The 24,477-nt window shown below is 45.5% G+C and overlaps 1 long non-coding RNA gene across 1 annotated transcript; it reads left to right on the forward strand.

The window, feature by feature from the left end:
- The first annotated feature begins 2,450 nt into the window (after positions 1–2,450).
- Positions 2,451–4,930, forward strand: LOC125553889. The gene is made up of 3 exons (XR_007304253.1): positions 2,451–4,305; positions 4,373–4,520; positions 4,606–4,930. It is a non-coding gene; the product is annotated as an uncharacterized LOC125553889 (long non-coding RNA).
- Positions 4,931–24,477: the final 19,547 nt, after the last annotated feature.

Raw genomic sequence — 24,477 nt, forward strand, 5'->3', positions numbered from 1 at the left:
CTTGCTTCTCCGCCTCCATGTCAAGCATCTTAGCTTGCTTCTCCGTCTCCATGTCAAGCCTCATTTTTCGGATCTTCATCAAGGTGTTCATTTGTTCTTCCTTGTATCGCCGGTGCTCCTCCTCCCTCGAGTCCTTCTTGGTCATCATGCCCTCCACGCTTGCGATCAAGGCGTATGACGCCGCATCTCGCTTGTCCTGCTTCTTGGAGTTGGTCTTCCCCCGCAGCCGTGGCTTCTCACCGTCTTCCTCCTCCACGACCTTATTCCCCACACGCGACTTGAGGGCGGCATATTGCGCCTTGAACTTCTCCTCATCTCTGATGACCCTCCAACAATGGGAGCGGTTGAAGAACTTGCCATCATGTTGGACCTTGAATGCCTCCAAAGTGGAATGCCTACAAATTAATTGCATGCAAGCATATTGGCAAATGGATATGAAATTGGACATGCAAGCATGAACGAAATGACACAAAAGAGGGCCGCTTGCTAGCATACCATGTCTTGCATGCCGATGCCGCTCACGGGGCATGCCTTGAAGCTCTCAAGAGTGGCACAAAACTTGTTGCACTCTTGTTGGATCACCTTACAATGCTTCGAAATGGACAGCCATCCGCGCGTGCTTTGCATTTGGTACGGTGGAAACTTCTCGCGCTCATGAAACTCACGATGGACACGAGTCCAAATGGTTGATGCCTTTTGTTCGGCGCCGGTCTTGGGGTCTTGCCGAATATCCCTCCAACACTCACAAAGAAGCTTGTCCTCGGCTATCGTGTACGCCTTGGTCTGCCTGCTCTTGCGCTTTGGTTTCCTCCCGGCGGCTTGGTTGGTGAGCTCGTCCTCAAACAAAGGCTCCCCTTTGATGTCCAACTCATCCTCTTCCTCTTGTCCGTAGTCCTCCGGAAACTCGTGGTCGAGTGGGAAGCCGTTCAGGTCCAAGCCGACCTGATCATGCATGAAGGCGACCTGATCTTGATCAAAGGTGGATGGCATGAACAACCCTCGATCGTCATGGCTCTGTGTCTCTTTGGGATCATAGCCGGCCCTGGCGGCACCGCAAGTGGCCACCGCACCACCCTCGAAGATGATGTTTTGCACGTAGTTGCCATCGCTGGAGGCCGGCATTCCGTCGAACAGGTTGCGTGCGCCCAATAGCACATCGGCTAGCATGTGCCGCGCGCGTTTCCTCGCACCTCTGGATGACGAGCCACCAGCCACCGGTGTGGCGTTGAGGTCGATGGGCGTGGGCGTGGAAGGTGACACCATGCTTACCTTGGGCGAGCACTCCCCGGAGAGTCGGGAGGCCTGCGGGTAGACGTGGAATTCGGGCATCGGCTGCGTCGCCGACGCGCGGGGCGAGTCGGGCAGCACCATCCGAGGAAACACAGATGCACGGGTGCTGGCCGCGGCCACGGCGGTGTTGACGAGGCCGTGCTGGCCAGGTTTAACCCTGGGTAAATTAGCGCCTCCCTCATTGCTGCCGTGACGCGAGCGTTGGTGGCTTCCTGCTGGACGGCAACAGCGATGGCGACCGCCGCGATGGCTTCCTCCCTCATGTCCGCCGCGTGCCTCTGGTCCTTTCTCTTCATCGACTCCCTTGCCTGCTCGTCAGTTGTCAACTTCTTCTTCGGCTTGGGCGCGGCGGCGGTCTTGTGGGGGCATGAGGCTTGCCTTTGCCGGAGGGGGCGGACATGATGCCGGCTGAGGCGAGGGAGGCGAGGCCGGCGGCGGCATCGAGGTCGTCGTCCATGGGGAGCGGTGGGAGCGCGCGCGGGCGGGAGGGTTTTTGGGGAAATGGAGGGAAATGGTGGAGGCTGCAACCGACCAACGGGCCAGGGGGAGGAGTAGACGAGCGCGCGCGCGTCCGTCTCGTGTCTACACCGACGCAAATCCGGATCAAAAATGGGCCGGGAATGGGTCGACAGGCGGACGAAAAGCAGACGCGCGTCCGTTTGGGTCCGTGCATTGGGCTGACTTTCTGTCCGAGCCAACCCAAATGGACACGCGCGGACGAAATGAGTCGGCGCGTTGGGCCGACTTTTATGTCCGTGCCGACCCAAATGGACACGTGCGGACGAAATGAGTCGGCGCGTTGGAGTTGCTCATAATACTAGAAGGGTTGCACGTGCTTTGCCGCGTTGTTGGTGTGGTTGGATTTCTTAAAGAAAAAGAGAGAAATGCTTATTTACCATAAACAACCTCGGCTATTTCTCATTTGCCATCGAACAAACCAACTTTGCTCTTGTACTGCTTACAAGCTTGTTTCGTTGCCAATTTGCCATCGCTGTTAATCTGTCGTTATACCTCTACCATTAGATTTAATAACCATTGTCGGTTTATCTAAAAATACTAGTACTACCCTCATATACCACCCTCTTATTTTCTTGTAAAAAAGAGGAAAAACATGTAGTAAAAAACCTTTTCTTTCTTCCTGCACAACTCCCCCCTCCGCACAACGCCCCCCGTTTCCAACCCTAACCTGGCCACGGCATGGCCATGGCGGAACCGCCACCACCGCCCCTCCCACATCTATTCCCGCAGGCCGGAGATCCTCCACTCGTGGTTGTCTCTCCATTCGTCGCCCCTGCCGCCCCCATCCCTCCAGCTGCTGCTTCAGCCACCACCGACCCTCCAATTGCTGCTCCTGTCGCCGCCGGCCTGCAACTGGGATCCTACCGTCGCCGGCCCCACAGCTACGGATCTCGCCGTCGACGCCCCTACAGGTGCTTCTCCAGGCGTCGGCCCTGCAGGTGCTACTCCAGCCACCGCCGCCCCTGCACTGTCTACTGTTGCCTCCTCCCCTCCAGCCAGCGCCCCTACAGCCGATGGACCTCCAGTTCCAGCCGCCTCCCTCACAATCGCTGGACCAACAGTTCCAGGTGCCTCCCTCACAGCTAATGAGGATGTTGCTTCTTCAACATCGCCTCGTTCCAGGTGCAATAAGGTAGTTCATTTTCTCATGTGTTCGTGATATATTCTGTCGTGATATTTAGTTGCACACTGCCCCTCTTTAGAAAAATTGGTTGCTGATTGTCATGGTTGCGTCCGCAGGATGGACCAGGCATCAACATGTGTGCTAGAAGTTAGGATATGTAGCAGTCGTCGTAACTTCAACGGAGGTTTTTCCTTCAGTTGGAGCATTGATTTGCATGCTATAACTACTATGAAGGGGTTTCTAGATGCTATTTTTGCACAGTACTCTTGGGTTGTGTGGTCTGATGATGAAACTATCATTGTAGAATAATTTGATACTATTAGTGAAAAATACAAACCTATTGGAAATGATAAGCTTCATCAAGCTATCGGTTGTCCACCTGGACTTGCAATCTGTTCGGATGCAGGAAAAGGGGTTGAAAGTGCAATTGAAGAGGTGTATAAGTATGCTAAAGATAGGGAATGCATGCACCACTTGGTTGTCAACTTTAAGAAAAAAAATTCATGGTAAAGTATTTGATGACCATATGTGGCCAGCAGCTTATTCATGGACTCTAGAAGCTTTCAGAGCCCACATGGCAGCCATAGAAGAGAAAAAACCTAAAGCAATAGTGTACTTGACAAGATACCATAGTAGGCTTTGGTCTAGGAGAAAATTTTCCACTTCCTCAAAGGTAGATTATGTGACAAACAATTTGGCCGAGTGCTTCAACAATTGGATCAACAAGCACAAGGGCATGATGTTGTTTCAGTTGGTGGACAAAATCATAAGGAAGATACTAGTCAAGATGGAGAAGAGGAGGATTGCCAAAAAATTGGAAGGCCACTATGTACTACCTAGTGTCATGAAGGAGTTGAATGCAAAGAGTAGAGGGTTGGACATAGAGTATGAGAGATTAACCACATGAATGCAGAGGTGAGTGAGGGTGGTGAAGATGGCAAGCGACATGTTGTGGATCTGGACATGAGGACATGCACATGTAGAGAATTCCAAGTATCAGGGAAGCCTTGCAAGCATGCCATTTCCTTCATCACCAGAATTAGGGGGGTCACTATAGAAGACTTTGTTGATGATTACTATAGTGTTGCCAAGTTCATAGCAGCATATACTCCCGTACTGTCGGGGCTTACTTATGCATCACAATGGCCAAAGAAAACCCATGAATTCTTTTTACACCCTCCAATCCTTCGAAGGGCTCCGAGGACGCCAAAAGTAGAGAGGCACAAGAGTGGTGCTGAGCAAAGCAAGAGCAAGAGAAGAAAAGGACAACATCAATGCCTAATTTGCAAAGACTATGGTCATAGATGGCAAGGTTGCAAAAATGTTGATCCAGATGCAAAAGAAGCGCATACTGATGTCGCAAAAGAGAGAAGGTAAGAGTGTGATTTTGTTAACAATTATCATGCACATAACAATGTTAATGTTCTTTTGCTCATGTAGGGAAAAAGAAATAAATCCGAAGTTGCAGCAAGGAGTGGTGACACTAATATTCAAGCAACCAAAGGCAACCAACGCTGCCCCTTCCATGTTCAACTAACAACCCAAGTGAAGTAGATGTGGTGAAGTCAACATCATCTAAATCTGTGAGGTAAATGACACCTTAGTTTTCAAGGTCATATTGTGCTTCTCTTTTGCAATCATATCATCTACTTAAACATGAATTGTTAATTTAGGTCAAAAATCGGTTCGAACCAAATTGAGAGCACCTCATTGGAAATTTCGTCAACACCAAAGCAACACAAGGGCAAGTTGAAGGCAAAGGTGATTCTAGCTGCAGCAAACAACCCTGCAATGGCCACTCGAACCAAGAAAAGGCAACCAAACAACTCTGCTATGGCCACTCGTAGCAAGGAAAAACTGAAAGTGTGAACTTGTTTCTTTCTATTACATTTGTGGACTTGTTTTCTTGCATTGTACATTGCTCTCTTTTGTGCACTTCAATTTCTGTACTGGACATTGGTCTCTTTCGTGCACTTCAATTTATTGTACTGGACTATGAGTGCCATGTCTATTTATACTATTTACTATCCTCATTATGTGTTATGATGCAAATATATTGATACCATGCTTATAACAATTTGATCATAAAATTACAAGCAAGGTGCTGCAATTTTTTATAGAGAAATATGTTGTCTTAATATATGTTATTGTCATGCAAGCTAGCTCCAGCAAGATGCTACCTTTTATCCTTGTTATGTGTATGATGAAAATATTATATTGTTCTCATAAATTGTTTGATCTAAAATTACTAGCAAGGTGGTGCCAATTTTTTAGAGAAATATGTAATCTCAATATGTTATGATAATTTGAACAGAAGTGGTTCAGCATGGTTAAAAGGAACAATAGGTAAGGTTGCTCATTTTCCAATGAGGGCAAAATTGTCATTTTTCTTACTTTAACAGAAGTGGTTCACACCAAGTTAATGGTTGTTGGCAAATTAGCAACGAAAGAAGCTTGTAAGCGGTACAAGAGCAACATTGGTTTATTCGATGGCAAATGAGCAATGGCCGAGCTTGTCAATGGTAAATAAGCAATTGTCTCTATGATGTTTGAGTAGATCTATTTTTCCCTATGGGTTGATTGATGATCGTGATTGGTTTGAATTGTATGTTTTATTTTGGTGCTATCCTATGGTGCCCTTCGTGTCGCGCAAGCGTGAGGGATTCCCGCTGTAGGGTGTTGGAATATGTTCATGATTCTCATATCGTGGGTGGCGAGAGTGATAGAAGCTTATACCCGAGTAAGGGGGTTGTTGCGTATGGGATAAAGAGGACTTGATACTTAATGCTATGGTTGGGTTTTACCTTAATGATATTTGGTAGTTGCAGATGCTTGCTAGAGTTCCAATCATAAGACACTATATAAAAATACACTGACGTGATGATATGTGTTTGTCACAGTAGGTCACGTTTTCTGTCATGCATGTACATCCATGAAAATTTTATGACAGAATCAAGATAGTCATACCTGTGTTGTCGTAGAAGTGTTCCATGACATTACCAAAATTATCATCACGGAAGTGTCCACTTCCATGACGATAAATCACGCGTCACAGAAGTGCTTTCGTCAAGGGTGACCGGCACGTGGCATCCACCGTAACGGAATGCCGTTAAGCTATCGGGTCCGGTTTTGGATCCGATAACCCATTAACAGCCCCGACCAATGGGGATTTTCCACATGTAAAATCATCATTGGCTGGAGGGAACACGTGTCGGCTCGCCATTGGGACAGATGTCATCCATTCATTGGACACAAAGCGCCTATGCTACGTCGACACGTGGCACAGCCCAACAGAGGCTTATTCATGTGAAAAGGCCGGCCCGTTTGACTTGGTCAAAAGATGGCGGGCCGGCCCATGGCAAGCCTATTAACGTCCTGTTCGCATATAGCCCATTTACAGCCCGCTAACCCAGGGCCCATTTACAGCCTATCCGAATTAGGCCCAGTAATGTCATCTGGGCCGTCCAATATAATTCCAGCCCGTTTTAACTTCCGGCCCATGTATGGCCCATGACGTCTTTCGGCCCATATAAGGCCCTTAGTAACCCTCGGCCCATTAACGACCCATGGTAAAACTGGCCCGTAATGACAGTGTATCGCTTTATACCCATTAACGGCCCATTATTTCGTTGGGCCGTTTCCAGCACATGTTATCTTTCGGCCTTCTTAGGGCCCATTTATTCTTGGGCTCATTTCCAGCATTCGTTTACTTTTGGCCCATTACTGTCATTTTCTGCTTGTGGGCCAAATTCAGCCCATGGTTACAGTCGGCCCGTTTGAGGCCCGTTAATACATTGGGTCGTTTTCATAGCGTCATCAAATATGGCCAATTAACGACGACCCGTTATGGTCGGCCCATGAACGGACGATTTCAACTCTAGCCCGTTTACGGCCCCTTATACGGCCCGTACAAGGCCCATAGATGAGACGACCCGTAGAAGGCCCATGGATCCTACGGGGCGTAGAAGGCCCATTGACCCGACGACCCATAGAAGGCCCATTGATCCAACGACCCATAGAAGGCCCATGGATCCGACGGCCCATAGAAGGCCCACGGATCCAACAGCCGATAGAAGGCCATGGATCGTCCGTCACATAGATGACCCATGGATCGTACGGCCCGTGGACGACCATGGTCACTATAACGTTTGGGCGAGTTGGCCCCCGTTTGAACGACATATCATATTCAAAAAATTATCCTACTCTATACTATCACCTCTAAAAAACAAACACTATACAATAAAGAGACTAAGGCATAGAAACATAGAATAATCCTACACTATACAATAAAGAAATTACAGCCGTTTGTACCCAGTGGGCATTATGGTTCGGCACCAGTGATAATAAAGCATACAGAAACAACAAATTACATACACTGGGCAAATACAACTCATACATTATGGGCGCGCATCAACATAACTTACCATTTGAACTATAATCTCTTCAGAAAATATGATTGGCCGGATTTAGATAGCACAAATTCCAGTCTGCAAAATCTCCAATTCCTTCGTTGTTACCTCAGTGTCTTGTTTCATTTTTTGACTCCTGCATTTAATACCTGCATGTCCAGTCTCAACTTGTTGATTGTACATTCAGAATCATGTACACGTTGTCTTGCCACCTCTAGTTGATCCTCGAGAACATCAGCACATTCCAATTCCAATCCATAATCATTCGGTAACGGCCATGCCGCACTGTTTGCAGATCTTTGTGTTGATGTCATTTCATCCTGAAATGTTTCTGTAAGTACACATGACTAGGGCAAAAATATAGTTACAACAGTGAAGCGAGCAAGACATACTATTTTGTACATGGCAAAACAGGTCTAACAATAATGTTACACGTCATGAAGCATAAGCAGGTGATATTTTAAAAATTATAAAAAAGGTAGTCTGTGCAGCCTGCATACAGAAATCTCTCTTAGCTCACCAGAGGAGCATGATGTTGGGGCCCAATCCAAAACACAGACAAGTAAGAAATTTAGACAACACGTTGCATAGAAGTAAGCAAGCAGTTGGCCATTCTGTAGCTCAATTAAGGTCTTAGGGATCATAATGAACAGCAGAGGATTTCATACAAACATACTACAACAAGAAAAACTATGAAATCATTAGCCTAGTATAAACTAGATTGTGAGCCTCATTCAATAATAGTTGGTTAATAGACTTCAAAGCTTCAGGCACACTTCGGCAGAGTAATTAAATGGTAAGGCCTTTAATTATGTCAACTAATAGTTATACAAGTACCCAACATTAGGCATCATTATTTGGGCATCTCATTAACTGAGGACAAATAAAGCAATTAAAAAGAGCAAATTAACTATGCCTGAAACAAACAATGAATTGAACTGTTGAGTTGTATATAGTGACTTGCCTTAACAGGTTGAAGAGGCTCAGTGCAGCTCCTACTTCTCTTGCAAGGCTCCTTCCTAACATCTTGTACTTGGAAATCCTCAATCTTATCTTCATTGCACCCCCTCTGCAAGGTGACACAAACTAGTTACTCGTCTCCTTGGAAGATAAATATGCATACTTTCCAGTCTTTGAACACAAAAGGATGAGATTATAACAAAACAACACCACATAATGAAACATGCCACATCTCTTGCACTTGCACACAATGAAATGAGCATTTACTATGTTTGCACTATGTAAAAACTAGGCATACCTTCGAACTGGATCTCCAGGTACTCTTGGAGAGCCTACTTTAGTGTACAACCAAACCTTTATGTCACCTATGAGTTAGAAAAGGCCCCACTACAGCAACCCTTAGTGTTTAAATTGTTGACAAGCTCTGTTAGCATGTTAGGTCAAGAACAACAAGTAATCAAAGCAAACAGCCCTAGTATGGCTGGCTGATGCAAACAAGCAATTGAACAGATGTGTGAGCAAATCTTACATATCAAGAAAAGAAGCAAAGAAGAAGGCTTAAAGACCATCACTTGAATTTAGGGGGCATTTAAACATCATGTGCAATGTATGAACTAACATAAACATTGCATATTCCAGATTCTACAATGGAATGCACATGTATTAGGTTATGCCATGTATGATGATGCCTAAATGTACACTATAGCAGGAAGGAGTGATTCATCATTCCACGCACAATTGAATTGCAGGTTAAGGGCCAGTTCTATTCCGCCTTTTCAGGGCTTATTGTCAAAATAAGCCATAAAAGATGTAAAGAAGTCATTTTTGAGTTATGGGCTTGGGCTTAACTAATTTTGCTTTGGAGGGGGGTGTTTCAGGTACAACCTCACTAAAAATTGAAGGGAAGAGGAATAGTGAAATGACTCTATTGTCTGCCTATATTACACTCAAAATGCATCTGGTGACGCCCGCGTCACACCTCACCCTCAAGTAAAAACAAACACGCAAGCGTTCATTGCCCTGCCCGCTTGCACCTCCTCTCCCCTTTCCCTCTACCTCGATACCCTGCCTGCAGCACTAGGGTTCCTCTAGCAAGTCGTCGCCACCGGTCCCATCTGGCCTGGTCCTCGACGATGCTCTGTCCAGCTAGGCTACATGGCCGGCGGGTAGGGGCAAATCTCCCTGGCTGCTCCTCCCTCTGGTGCCGCCCCTCATTCTCATGGTCTCCAGCAGCTGCTCCACTATGGTTCGTCCAACGCACTACTCTCGCAGGTGCTGCACAACTACGGCTGATGCTACACTGCGGCAGAAGGCACCTTATTCCCCCTCCCCACCTCCCAGGCTGTGGCCTTGAGGTGCTATTTTAGGATGAGCTCATCCAACAAGGTGAGGATCTCCTCTGATTTTTTGCCAAATTTTCATTCTGATCCACTATATGATGAATTGCTATGAGCTGCTTCTGCTGCTGCTATATGATGCATTGCTATGAGTTGCTCCTCCTGCTGCTATATGATGAATTGGTATGAGCTGCTGCTATATGATGAATTGCTATGAGCTGCTACTGCTATATGATGAATTGCTATGAGCTGCTGCTGCTATATGATGAGTTGCTATAAGCTGCTCCTGCTGCTGCTGTATGATGAATTGCTATGAGCTGCTCCTGCTGCTGCTATATGATGAATTGCTATGAGCTGCTCCTGCTGCTGCTATATGATGAATTGCTATGAGCTGCTACTGCTGCTATATGATGAATTGCTATGAACTACTGCTGGTATATGATGAATTGCACACTGCTGCTGCTGCTGTTGTATGATGAGTTGATATGAGCTGCTGGTGCTATATGATGCTTTCAGATGGTGCTGCTATATGATAATAACCAGCCACTTGGACCATCAAATTTCAATAAATAATTGTTCTTCATTTAAATGTGGGTCATGCGTTTTTATTTTAAATTAGGCAATGGGATCTCTATGGACCAAAGTAGATTGTGCCAAGTAGATGGTATCTTTGTATTTGCATTTTGAGCAAATAGTGAAGGTCTGTTTTCCTATCATATTAATTACTGCATCGAGTTCAATTTGTGATGTTGGCAAGTCAAATTAATTTTCATAGGGGCAGCAAAATGAAAAAATATAATGCAATCTAGACTTTTCACTGATCATACCAAAGATAAGCTGAAAATGCAATGAAAAGAACTGGTTGACTTATTACATGGAGCTTATATTCACAGGTGCTTATTTTCTTAGGATAACTCGTAATAACTGTCCCTAAGAAACTTGGCCAATAGAACTGACATACAAATAACATGTCACGATGATTGCAATGGAGGAGTGACGTACCATAGCACACTGTATAGGCTCACCACTGGCTCTCCTTTTTTTTGCGATGTTCCATGAAATTGCCACATACATCTTGTACTTTTTCATTGTGTAACCCTATCTGCAAGTTGACACGGCTAATTTCAGACATCTCTACATGATAATACATTGCATATCCCTTGCGCATATTTAAACCACGAATTAATGATTGTGTGCGTAGCATAAACTAGCCATGACTCTGTGTGCTGGACTAGCAGGCACTCTAAGGGAGCCTAATGCAGTGTACTGGAATTCCTAAATGCCACCTATGATTTTGTGTAATGAACTGCCTCTGTTCCTAAATATATGTCTATGTAGAGATTCCAGTATGGACCACATACAGATGTATATAGATGCATTTTGAGTGTAGATTCACTCATTTTGCTCCGTATGTAGCCTATAGTGGAATCTCTGGAAAGACTTATATTTAGGAACGGAGGTACAAGGTAGTATCATGTATGACATCTACATATCTAATTTAGCAGCCAGTAGTTGAAATCATTGTCTGCACAAAGGGATTACTGGTCGAAAATCCTAGCAAAGCACGCTGGCAGGCACAGAACAATACAAGAGGGAGAGACACACTTACAAGATCATAGCAATGCCTCGGTCCAGGATCTTGGTTGGCCAAGCTGTTAGATCCAGAAGAAACATCGTCCTTGTAGTTTTTGCCAGCTGCATAACAGGTAACAACGATCTGTTAGTATATTTGAAGTACATCGGGCAAGTGATGCTGGATGGTTTAAAGGTGACAAGTACCTAGGCCGTGGCAGATGCTTGGCATCTTGCGAGACGGTGGGAATCAGGTTAGAAACGTCAAGGATGATGATGATGCGCTGGCTGTCGGGGTCCAGTAAGGAGATCTAGAACCATGGAGTAGCGTGTTTGTGGAGCGGCTCCGGTAGGGTGGACTACGGTGTGGGCGAAGCGGATCTGTGGCCATGGACGAGGGCGTAGGTGAAGCTGCTCCTATAGGGTGGACTACGGTGTGGGCGAAGCGGATCTGTGTCCATGGACGAGGGCGTAGGTGAAGCTGCTCCGGTGGTTGTGTTAAGGATGGTGTCGACGATGCGGATCTGCGGCTGTGGACGGGGTGTCAGAAGCTGCTCCAGTAGGTTGGATGTGGGTGCGAGGAAGCGGATCTGAGGCCGTGGACTTGTGAGTTGGCAAAGCGGCCCCAGTAGGGTTGAAAATGGTATAGGCGAAGCTACTCCGGTGGGGTTGACGATGGTGTCGGCAAAGCGGCTCCGGTAGGGTTGAGGAAGGTGTCGACAAAGAGGATCAGAGGCCATCGACGGGGGCGTCGGTGGGGTGGCTCCGGGGTCGGGGGAGGGGGGGGGGGGGGGGGGGGAGTGAACGAAGCGTCTCTGGCGGGGAGTACGAATGAGCCACTGCAGATGCGCTGTGGTTGACGAGAGTACCGGTGAAGCAGATCCGGCGCCGTGGACAAGGCCGGCACCGAATGGACTGTGGTACAGTGGTGGATGAGCAGTCTACTTGTTTCTAGGGGAGGTGGGAGGGTTAGATGCGGCCGCAGAAGCAGATCCGGCGAGGTGGACACCGCTAGCAGTGAATGGGCTTTGGTACGCCAGTGGATGAGCAGTCTAGGGTTTCGAGAGGGGAGGGGAGAAAGGTCGATGAAGTACGGTCGGTGTGATGTGAGATGCTCTGGTGCTGTGGAGTTAGTCGTTTTTGCGGGAGGGGGAGAGGAAATGGGAGTGCCGTGTAGTGGGGGGAACCGGAAGTTACCAAAGCAGCCCTGACCTATTATGTAGATTAGGGCGGTATTGTAACTGTTGGTTTCCGTGCACCAAGGACAAAAGGGGAATTTCGCATGCTAAAGACTAAGGTGGCGGAAATTTTAGAAGGAGGCGGGAGATTTTGCCGCCCGCGGGATCGTTCGTATCCAGTTTCAACTAATTTTGGACCGTGCTAGCAGGAAGGTCATGCGAGACTGTGTACACGGGGCACGTGTCAGCAGTTAATAACTGGTGTGAAGTCCACCCCAGAAAAAAGACAATAACTCGGGATGATGCGCCGATAACTTGGACGTTCACACGGGCGCGGCCAATCGTACGGGTGTAGTGGCGCGTTCACAAAAAAGGGATCAAACGCTTAGCCTATGTATTTCTCATGTAAATAGATAATTTAGTGCAATTGGTTATTTACTTTAAACATAATGCATTGACGTGTTAGTGTAGAGGCGCACAAAAAGAAATGGATATTGTAGTCCGCTACTTAAAAGTGTTGCCTCATATGATTACATAGCCTCCATTTCATAAATTGCGTACCCGTTGAATTCATATATGAATATTACATATATTACTTCATAATAGAACCTTAAATCATCCAAGACTAATGATTTTGAATGCAAGAGTAACAATGGTGCATGTACATGATAGCTACATTGGTTATTTGAAGAAACATCACTGTAACTTTGGCATGCACAACTGAAAAGGTTTATTCAAATAGAAAAAAAATGTGGTACGTGAGTGTCCAATCTTTATAGCGTTGAATCGATATTGTACCTTTGGCCACGATACGAAGTAGATATTGATTTATTTTCAAGAGATGCACGTCCACGATCGTAGATAGTGATATGTGAATGAATTGTGCAATCTCTCTCACACGCATACATATCTCATTTCCCTGTGGGCATCGGAATCACACACGCGCACTTCGTGTATTTCTCTCCCTCCGTCAATGTTAGAATTCGTCTTTCTACCCCATCCTACAAGTCTCTCACACAGAAACACACACGCTCTCTCTGTCGAACACGCCCACCCCTTTAATTCCGCCGACCCACAGCCACTAATGTCTCAAAGTATAATAATGTCCCTCACACATATGCCTAAGGTTAAGTCGAGTTCCGGAACCATATGAATACATACAATGGGATTCCAGCAGAGCACCTTTTGTTTTGATATTTCGCTCTCTCTCTCTCTCACTCTCTCACACACACACACATTGTTTCTCGCTTTATTTTTTACGGCACTTGCATGCACACAATTTTGATTATCTTCGTGACGCTTTAAGTATGCCTCACACAAATGCTATCTACCTATCCCTTAATATAGCCAGATATGTGTCACACAAACTCCTTCTCCCTACCAGCAAGATGCCCATGCGCTGCACCGAACATCAAGATGCATTTGTATGAGTAGTTTAACTTGTGGGAGAAAAGGATGAATGAGGGAATGCCTTATTTGCAAATGCGGAGAGGGGTGTGGGTATCTTTTTGCAAAATTGCCACAGTTTCCTTCCTATCCGTCGGGTATAAATCGGGTGGCCTATATTGCAGGATGGCAGGAACACCATCATCACCAACTCTGTTTTTTATAAGAGTAGGGATATGTGAGTGTCACTGCCCCCGACACCCACCCACACACACACACACTTCCCAACACCGAAGGAGTAGGGTGACACCTCGATCTTGATACTAATCTATCGACTGGCTTCTCTCTCAAACACACACACACACACGCACACACACACACACACTACCCGACATCGAAGGAGTAGGGCGGCACCTCGATCTTGATAGTAATCTATCTACTCCTCTTTCAAACACACACACACACACATACACACACACACTCGCTAGTTGTTCCTCTGTGCCTACCGTGCACACTCTCGATACGTCTTTCTCTCCCTCCCCCTCCCCCCCCCCAACAATGACAGCAGAAGGGTGACAACTCGATCTAATCGTAATCTGTCAATTGGTTTCTCTCTCGAACATTGTGTCTCTGTGCCTCGCTCAGTAGCCCCCTCGATATGTAGACTTCTCGCACGCGCACAGCTGTAGTGACGATGACGATGAACCCAGTGTGCCTCATTTTTACCGGCCTCATGTGATAGTTTTCACCCTGTTTTTTGTTAATTAACAAGGCAACCTTTTCTTTGTTACTACTAGTGAATCTGAAATCATTCGGGGTAGACATAAGATATATCACTTCAACCCAATTATCGCAGTAACTATTTTAAAAGAAACTAGCTAGATGCTCGTGCGTTGCACAAAACATCAAGATGCATTTGTATGAGTAGTTTATCTTGTGAGAGAAAAGGATGAACGAGGGAAGGCCGTATTTGCGAACGTGGAGAGGGGTGTGGGTATATTTTTGCAAAATTGCCATAGTTTTCTTCCTATCTGTTAGATATAAACCCGACGGCCTATATTGCAGGATGGCACGCACACCATCATCACCAACTCTGTTTTCTACTCCCTCCGTTCCTAAATATTTGTCTTTTTAGAGATTTCAACAAGTGACTACATATGGAGCAAAATGAGTGAATCTGCACTCTAAAATATGTCTACATACACATCCATATGTGGTAGTCCATTTGAAATCTGAAAAAGACAAATATTTAGGAACGAATGGAGTATAAGAGTAGACATGGAGATATATCTCCAGCATGGTCTACAACAAAAATGTGCTGGACTGGTTAGCGCCGGATGCTCGCAAAGCGATGACATGAGTTCGAATTCTGTCTTTAACTTTAGATTTTTATATTATATATTACTTATTTAATATATACTTCTTTCGCTACTGTACTGACAGTGGAACCCACAGAGTATTTAGAATACAAGATTAAGGATGGACTTGTTTCTTTTCAACTTTTTGTACAAAGTTGTAGTCACCCTGCAAGTCACGTGTACACTGTACATGCAATTAACTTTTTATAGAGGGACAATCATACACGCAATTAACTCAAATGGATTGGATGTCACTCTATTATTTCCAACATAAGAGCATCTCCAACGGCAGCCGGCAAATTTCCTCCCGCTTCCTTCCGCGGAGGACGACATCAAACGCCAACGGCATACATTTTCACAACTCTAACCAACCAGATGAAATTCATGCAAACACGGACTTATTTCATATAAGCATGAAGGATTTCGTATAAAAAAGCTGGATCTTCATATAAACATGATGGATTTCATTACATTTACATGAACTAAGCGGTGCCAATCCGGCTCTCTTGGTATAATTAATACCCCTCCGTCCAGAAATACTTGTCCTAGAAATGGATGTATCTAAACTTATTTTAGTTATAGATACATACAATTTATCCATTCTTAGAACAAAAATTTCCCATCAGCTGGAGAGGGAGTACATAATCTAAATGGCCGCCCACGGATCCCTTTGCCTTCCTCATGTCCGCCAGACACTTTGCGGGGTCGACGAAGGTCCTCGGAAGAGACAAAGAAGCAAAGAAACCACCTAAATGCGCAGTCGTCGCCTCAGCAGTGGCCTTCATGGGACCCAAGTGGCGGCGGCCTCCCGTGTTCTACTTCTCCTCGATGATGGCAACGGACAGGGAGAAGCTGGCCACCGACTCGTCGCTGTCCATGCACCCGGCTTCTGTCTCTGCCTGCATGGCGCTGCTGCAAGCACGGGAGGCGCGCCCACAGACACGGGAGGCGCAGCACTGCAGACATTGGTGGCGCGGTACGATGCGACAGCGACGATGCCCGTACCGGTGTGCTCGCCACCGTGCCGGCATGGATCAACTCACCACTCCTCATCGAGCTGAACTGGAGCGGCGAGTTGCTGAACCACTCGCCTGCTTGGGGCGGCAACTGGCTCCATCGGGCCAAGCGAGGTTGGGGAAGCACCGAGCGGCCTCGCCCATATCCGAAGGGCTCGGCGGGCCACCCAGCCGGGTAATATGCCGGAGAACGGCTCCTCGGAAGCCATCGGAAGAGTGGAGAAAATGGTGAAGGAGGAGATGGGGGAGCGGCGGAGGGGTGAGATTCTTGCCCGCTGTCTGTCTGGCCTCGTGTAAATAGAGGGCGGACGATAGGAGCTTGGCCGGCGTCTGGCCTCGTTTAAACTAAGGGCGGACGGGAGGAGCTCGGCCGGTGTTGCGTTTAATTCCGGCCCGCTCATGAACAGACGTGTGGACGGAGTAGGTTTCTCGGTTTGCATGCGGGTTTAACGGAGGGGTTTGATGGAGGCGAGGAGGCATGTTCAGCCGGGCGTGCAGCGGGCGATGTAGTACTATTCGATTTGACAGCGGGTGGCGCAGTTCCCGATACGGCTTTAATGCAGACGAGGGAGGGAGTAGCGGTTCCTGAAATGTTGAATGACCAATGCATCCTCCTTCAATTAATGCATGAGGGAAGTAATCGAAGGAGGACCAGGAAAAGAGGCTGCACGATGTGAATGCAACGCAGTTTGCCCTCATATAAAGGCGCCTAAGCATTTGCCACATTGTACGCACCTAAGCATTTGCCTAAGCACCTACACTAAGTGCGAAAGAGCTCACTCCAGACCCATGGCGGCAATGCGCGCGAGCACCTAGTGGCTATGCCAGATGGTCCACGATGTCAGCCTGCGGCATGGCGCCGAGGATCGTCTCCAGATGGTGTTGGAGACCGGCTGGTGGATGGCCACCATTGACGCCAACTACGACTCTCAGTTGGACCAGATGATCGTTGCCACCACCAACAAGTTCACCGTCCTCAAGAAGCTCGCGGACTACATCACCGTACTCCTCCAACCCGCGCGCCCGGGCTCCTCATTGCCTGCCATCCTAATCGGCCTCCATGGCCGGAACCTCTTTCAAGCACTGGTGGCCTTGCGACTACCCGCCGACGCCACGAAGAATGTCCACCTGGAGGTCGCGCTCGCCGCGAGGCACCTCGCCCCGCAAGAATTCATCGACCTACACATCCACGTGTACGAGCAAATCATGTACATAGGTATCTACAAGGCCAGTGAGGGCGCTACGGCGTTGGCCTTCCTCAACCAGTTGGAAGCCTTGGATGCCTTTGCTGAGAAGCACCTTGACCTTGCCACAAAAGCCTCCGCTCCTTAGCCGCCGGTCGGTGGCCCGACACACTAAGTTGAGGAGGAGGAGGTCGTACGTTGATGGATGCATCTTTCTTCTTGCCTTCTGTAACCACCACTGTGATCGCATCATCATCGTGGCCTTAATTCTTATTGTGCTGTTGCATTCTTGTTGCAGTCAATACCGACATGTGTGATCCCTTTGCTTAATTATATGCATCACTGTAACTAGTACTCCATCCATCAATTTATAAGTTGTGCTTACCTTTTCCATCAACTTCGTGCAACGCGCGGGCATCTTGCTAGAAACACTAGAACATGTCGGACCGTGTGTGACCAAACCGACGATGCGCCAACCTAGCTACTACGTACCCTGCTTATCTGGCGGAAATAGCCCCGCCCTAGCGTTTTCCAATCGTTATTTCTATCTATAGATCGTGCCAAGGAGCAGAACCAAAATGTTACAATTTATACATGTTTCTCTACTCCTACTCCTATAAAAGACTTAGTTGGTGATGGTGGTGTGTCTGCCATCCGTCGTTTCTGACCATTAGATCTGCATCTAACGGCTGTGAGGTAAGTTGTGGCATTTCTGCAACAATAGCCCACTTCTCTGCTCCAATGTGCAGAAAATCCCTTATTATCTTGAAAGCAACCACATCCCTCCCTCACCTCATCAAAACAACCCAAGAAATATATTTTGAGTGAAAAGTACTCCCTCCATTCCTAAATGTTTGTCTTTCTAGAGATTTCAATAAGTGACTACATACGGAGCAAAATGAGTGAATCTACACTTCAAAATATGTCTATATAATCCGTATGTGATAGTCCATTTGAAATCTCTAAAAAGACAAATATTTTGGAACGGAGGGAGTAATATACTAGGAGTATATCAAAACAAGAGTGATTTCTTTCAAGTTTGTGAACAAGTACTACTATTCTACTACTTTGGATCCGTCACAATGCACGGGCACATTGCTAGTAAAAGGAAAAGGTATGCCGCGTTCGCGTCACGCTCCCCCCCACATGCCCGGGAATCAGGAGTACTCCATGACCCGTCCGGCACGACACATAGCTTAGGGAAAGCGTGTTGCCTAGCATTTTCACTTTCATGTGGGACCGCCGTTGAGCAAACCGACTATTGGCAAACTGCACCCGCCCACCGTCGGGTTGGAAAACAGAAACGAGGGGAAGACCTAGCTGTAGCACGGAAGCCAAGAATTTGGTGTCAGATGGGGCTCGTTGATAGAGTAGGAGCATTCCGTACTACTCTACTCCTACAAGTACCAAGTTTGTAGTACTATACAACTAGTACTACCATTATACAACTAGTAGGTACGTGCACGACACAACATCATAGGAACAAAAAATGGGAAGATCTTGTTATGGGTGATTTATCTTTTTTCAGTCAACGTAGTACTCCCTCCGTTCCATAATGTAGTGCCTATAGATTTTTTGAGAAGTCAAACTTTACAAACTTTGACCAAGTTTATAGAGAAAAATATTTATATTTACAATACCAAAAATATATAATGTGAAACTACATCTTATGATGAATCTAGTGATATATGTTTCGCACTCTAGATGTAAATATTTTTCTCCACAAACTTGGTCAAAGTTTGTGAGGTTTGACTTTTTAAAAAATCTATAGGCACTACATTATGGAACGGAGGGAGTATGAATAATATGATGTGGGGGCACTCATGAAGCTTATGTGGCTTGGTTGCATGGGTACAAAAGGTTAGAGAAAAATAAATAGATAATGTGTTTAGAGTGCACTCCACTAAACAGATATACTTTGGATCCATTGCAACGGGCCGGCACATATATATCTATACCCCCTATATAGTGTGTGAATAACTTTGAAAGTTGGTCGTTGGATGAAGCCAATCCGACGGTACAAAGATGGTAAATCCGAGCACTACTGGCCATTGGATATCATCTACATTCCACCAGATTATGCCACATGTAGAATCTAGAAGACTCCATGGTTGAACTTCATTCATGACTAACTTTGCCACAACTAAGCTTAGGCAAACTGTGTTTGCCACAAAAATGTGGCTAACAAAATGGCCACCACAAGTGTGTCAAGATTTGGCAAGAAGTTGAGTCTATGACATTTGGACCATGTAGCTAGAAAAGTGTGGCAAGCCACAATTGTAGCAATGAACCAAACACATGCCTGGTGTGTTTGGTAGGGTGTATGAAGGTGCATGATCCCAAGAGTTCCCTTCTCGACCCACTTTTGGGTGTTTGGTAGAGTGTATGGAGGGTGCATGAGTCCACACTAGATTAGAACAAATACACTAGAAGCATGCATGAAGAGAGCATACATGAGGAGAGGTGTTGAGTTCAGCATGCATGAAGAGGGAACAACTATGCTGAGATGAGAACGCAACCAAACACACTTGTGGCACGCCTAAGCTTAGGCGTGGCAACCTTAGGCTGCAAACAAAACCATAACTTTGAAAGTTGGTCATTGGATGAAGCCAATCCGACAGTACAAAGATGGCAAATCCGAGCACTACTGGCCATTGGATATCATCTACATTCCACCAGATTTTGCCACATGTAGAATCTAGAAGACTCCACATGTAGAAGCATAATGCACAAACCACCAGAATCTCATGCATGCAATGCACGTGTACCTTACTAGTAGTTGGTAGTAGTAAGAAACAAATTCCGGGTTTGGCATGAGCTCGTACTGCGGGAGCACCACAAGGCCTGCAGCAGGAGTTACATTTCCCTCTCGGGGCCCACGGGACCGAACTTCAGTGGCTTAGTGCCCGGCATATGAGTCAATGACATGCGGACCTTAAATGCGGCTATCCCACATGTCATTCTCATGGTGGTGGTGTCGTTCGTGACTCACTCGTTCGAGATGAACCGGCCGGTGGTGGCGTGGCCGTGGCGAGGGTGCCACAGCTGGGCGTCGGGGTGTTACGAGGCGTAGATGGCTGCACCGGCAGGTACTACCTGTAGTACAGAAGTACTCCAGCTGAGGATTGATGCCCGGGATGAAATGTGTCATGGCCGCTGGATGAAAATTCGATGGAGCGGGAGTACGGATCGGAGCACAGCAGCGGATCAGGCAAACCGCATCCAATCGGGTGTGGCTGTGGTAGAAAGTTGATGGTTGGTACCTCTTGAGCACTGCGTTGGATTTCCCCGAAGAGGAAGGGATGATGCAGCAAAGTAGCGTAAGTATTTCCCTCAGTTTTTGAGAACCAAGGTATCAATCCAGTTGGAGGCTACGCTCGAATCCCTCGTACCTACAAAAAAACAATAGCTCAACGCAACCAACGCGCTTAGGGGTTGTCAATCCCTTCACGGTCACTTACGAAAGTGAGATCTGATAGAGATGATAAATAATGTTTTTTTGGTATTTTTGGTATAGAGATGCAAAGTAAATAAAGTAAAAGCAAAGCAATAGTAAAGTGATGGAGATTGATATGATGAGAAAGAGACCCGGTGGCCATAGGTTTCACTAGTGGCTTCTCTCAAGAGCATAAGTATTCTACGGTGGGTGAACAAATTACTGTTGAGCAATTGACAAAATTTAGCATAGTTATGAGAATATCTAGGTCTGATCATGTATATAGGCATCACGTCCGACACAAGTAGACCGAAACGATCCTGCATATACTACTATTACTCCACTCATCGACCGCTATCTAGCATGCGTCTAGAGTATTAAGTTAAAAACAGAGTAACGCCTTAAGCAATATGACATGATGTAGGGATAGTTTCATGCAATATGATAAAAACCCCATCTTGTTATCCTCGATGGCAACGATACAATACGTGCCTTGCTGCCCCTTCTGTCACTAGGAAAGGACACCGCAAGATCGAACCCAAAGCTAAGCACTTCTCCCATGGCAAGAACAACCAATCTAGTAGGCCAAACCAAACTGATAATTCGAAGAGACTTGCAAAGATAACCAATCATACATAAAAGAATCCAAAGAAGATTCAAATATTATTCATAGATAGACTTGATCATAAACCCACAATTCATCGGTCTTAACAAACACACCGCAAAAAGAAGATTACACCGAATAGATCTCCACGAGATAGGGGGAGAACATTGTATTGAGATCCAAAAAGAGAGAAGAAGCCATCTAGCTACTAGCTATGGACCCGTAGGTCTGAAGTAAACTACTCACACTTCATCGGAGGGGCTTAGATGATGATGTAGAAGCCCTCCGTGATCGATGCCTCCTCCGGCGGTGCTCCGGAACAGGCCCCAAGATGGGATCTCGTGGATACAGAAAGTTGCGGCAGTGGAATTAGGTTTTTGGCTCCGTCCCCAATCGTTTGGGGGTATGTGGATATATATATAGGAGGAAGAAGTACGTCGGTGGAGTTTCGAGGGGCCCACGAGGCAGGTGGGCGCGCCCTAGGGGGGGCGCCCCAACCCTCGTGACCACCTCGTGGCTTTCTTGACGGAGGGTCCAAGTCTCCTGGATCTTATCTGATGAGAAAATCACGTTTCCGAAGGTTTCATTCCGTTTGGACTCCGTTTGATATTCCTTTTCTTCGAAACCCTAAAACAGGCAAAAAACAGCAATTCTGGGCTGGGCGTCCAGTTAATAGGTTAGTCCCAAAAATAATATAAAATTGGCTAATAAAGCCCAATAATGTCTAAAACAGTAGATAATATAGCATGGAGCAATCAAAAATTATAGATACGTTGGAGACGTATTAAGCATCCCCAAGCTTAATTCCTGCTCGTCCTCGAGTAGGTAAATGATAAAAATAGAATTTTTGATGCGGAGTGCTACTTGGCATAATTTCAATGTAAATCTTCTTAATTGTGGTATGAATATTCAGATTTGAAAGATTCAAGACAAAATTTCATATTGATATAAAAATAAAAATACTTCAAGCATACTAACAAAGCAATTATGTCTTCTCAAAATATCATGGCCAAAGAAAGCTATCCCTACAAAATCATATAGTCTGGCTATGCTCTATCTTCACCACACAAAGTATTTAAATCATGCACAACCCCGATGACAAGCCAAGCAATTGTTTCATACTTTTGACATTTTCAAAACTTTTTCGATCTTTACGCAATACATGAGTGTGAGCCATGGATATAGCACTATAGGTGGAATAGAATGGTGGTTGTGGAGAAGACAAAAAGGGAGAAGATAGTCTCACATCAACTAGGCGTATTAACGGGCTATGGAGATGCCCATCAATAGATATCAATGTGAGTGAGTAGGGATTGCCATGCAACGGATGCACTAGAGCTATAAGTATATGAAAGCTCAAAAGAAACTAAGTGGGTGTGCATCCAACTCGCTTGCTCACGAAGACCTAGGGCATTTTGAGTAAGCCCATCATTGGAATATACAAGCCAATTTCTATAATGAAAAATTCCCACTAGTATATGAAAGTGACATAATGAGAGACTCTCTATCATGAAGATCATGGTTCTACTTTGAAGCACAAGTGTGGTAAAAGGATAGTAACATTGTCCCTTCTCTCTTTTTCTCTCATATTTTTTATTTTTTATTTGGGCCTTTCTTTCTTTTTTTATGGCCTCTTTTTTTTTTTCGTCCGGATTCTCATCCCGACTTGTGGGGGAATCATAGTCTCCATCATCCTTTCCTCATTGGGACAATGCTCTAATAATGATGATCATCACACTTTTATTTACTTACAACTCATGAATTGCAACTCGATTCTTAGAACAAAATATGACTCTATATGAATGCCTTCGGCGGTGTACCGGGATGTGCAATGACTCATGAGTGACATGTATGAAAGAATTATGAACGGTGGCTTTGCCATAAATACAATGTCAACTACATGATCATGCATAGCAATATGACAATGATGGAGCGTGTCATAATGAAAGGAACGGTGGAAAGTTGCATGGCAATATATCTTGGAATGGCTATGGAAATGCCATGATAGGTACGTATGGTGGCTGTTTTGAGGAAAGTATTTGGTGGGTGTATGATACCGGCGAAAAGTGCGCGGTATTAGAGAGGCTAGCAATGGTGGAAGGAAGGAAAGTGCGTATAATCCATGGACTCAACATTAGTCGTAAAGAACTCATATACTTATTGCAAAAATCTAGAAGTTATCAAAGCAAAGTATTACGCGCATGCTCCTAGGGGGATAGATTGCTAGGAAAAGACCATCGCTTGTCCCCGACCGCCACTCATAAGGAAGACAATCAATAAATAAATCATGCTCCGACTTCATCACATAACAGTTCACCATACGTGCATGCTACGGGAATCACAAACTTTAACACAAGCATTTCTCAAATTCACAACTACTCAACTAGCATGACTCTAATATCACCATCCTCATATCTCAAAACAATTATCAAGCATCAATTTCTTCTTAGTATTCAACACACTCATACGAAAGTTTTATTATTAATCTTGCATACCAAGCATATTAGGATTTTAAGAAAATTACCATGCTATTAAGACTCTCAAAATAATCTAAGTGAAGCATGAGAGATCAATAGTTTCTATAAAACAAATCCACCACCCTACTCTAAAAGATATAAGTGAAGCACTAGAGCAAAACTATAAAGCTCAAAAGATATAAGTGAAGTACATAGAGTATTCTATCAAATTCCAAATCATGTATGGCTCTCTCAAAAGGTGTGTACATCAAGTATGATTGTGGTAAACTAATAAGCAAAGCCTCAAATCATAAAAGACGCTCCAAGCAAAACACATATCATGTGGTGAATAAAAATATAGCTCCAAGTAAAGTTACCGATAGAAGTAGACGAAAGAGGGGATGCCTTCCGGGGCATCCCCAATCTTTGGCTTTTAGGTGTCCTTAGATTATCTTGGGGGTGCCATGGGCATACCCAAGCTTAGGCTCTTGCCACTCCTTGTTCCATAATCCATCAAATCTTTATCCAAAACTAGAAAACTTCACAACACAAAACTTAAAGTAGAAAACTCGTGAGCTCCGTTAGCGAAAGAAAACAAAAGACCACTTCAAGGTACTATAATGAACTCATTATTTATTTATATGGGTGT

The sequence above is a fragment of the Triticum urartu genome, chromosome 4 (assembly GCF_003073215.2).
Source record: "Triticum urartu cultivar G1812 chromosome 4, Tu2.1, whole genome shotgun sequence".
Taxonomy (NCBI): Eukaryota; Viridiplantae; Streptophyta; class Magnoliopsida; order Poales; family Poaceae; genus Triticum; species Triticum urartu.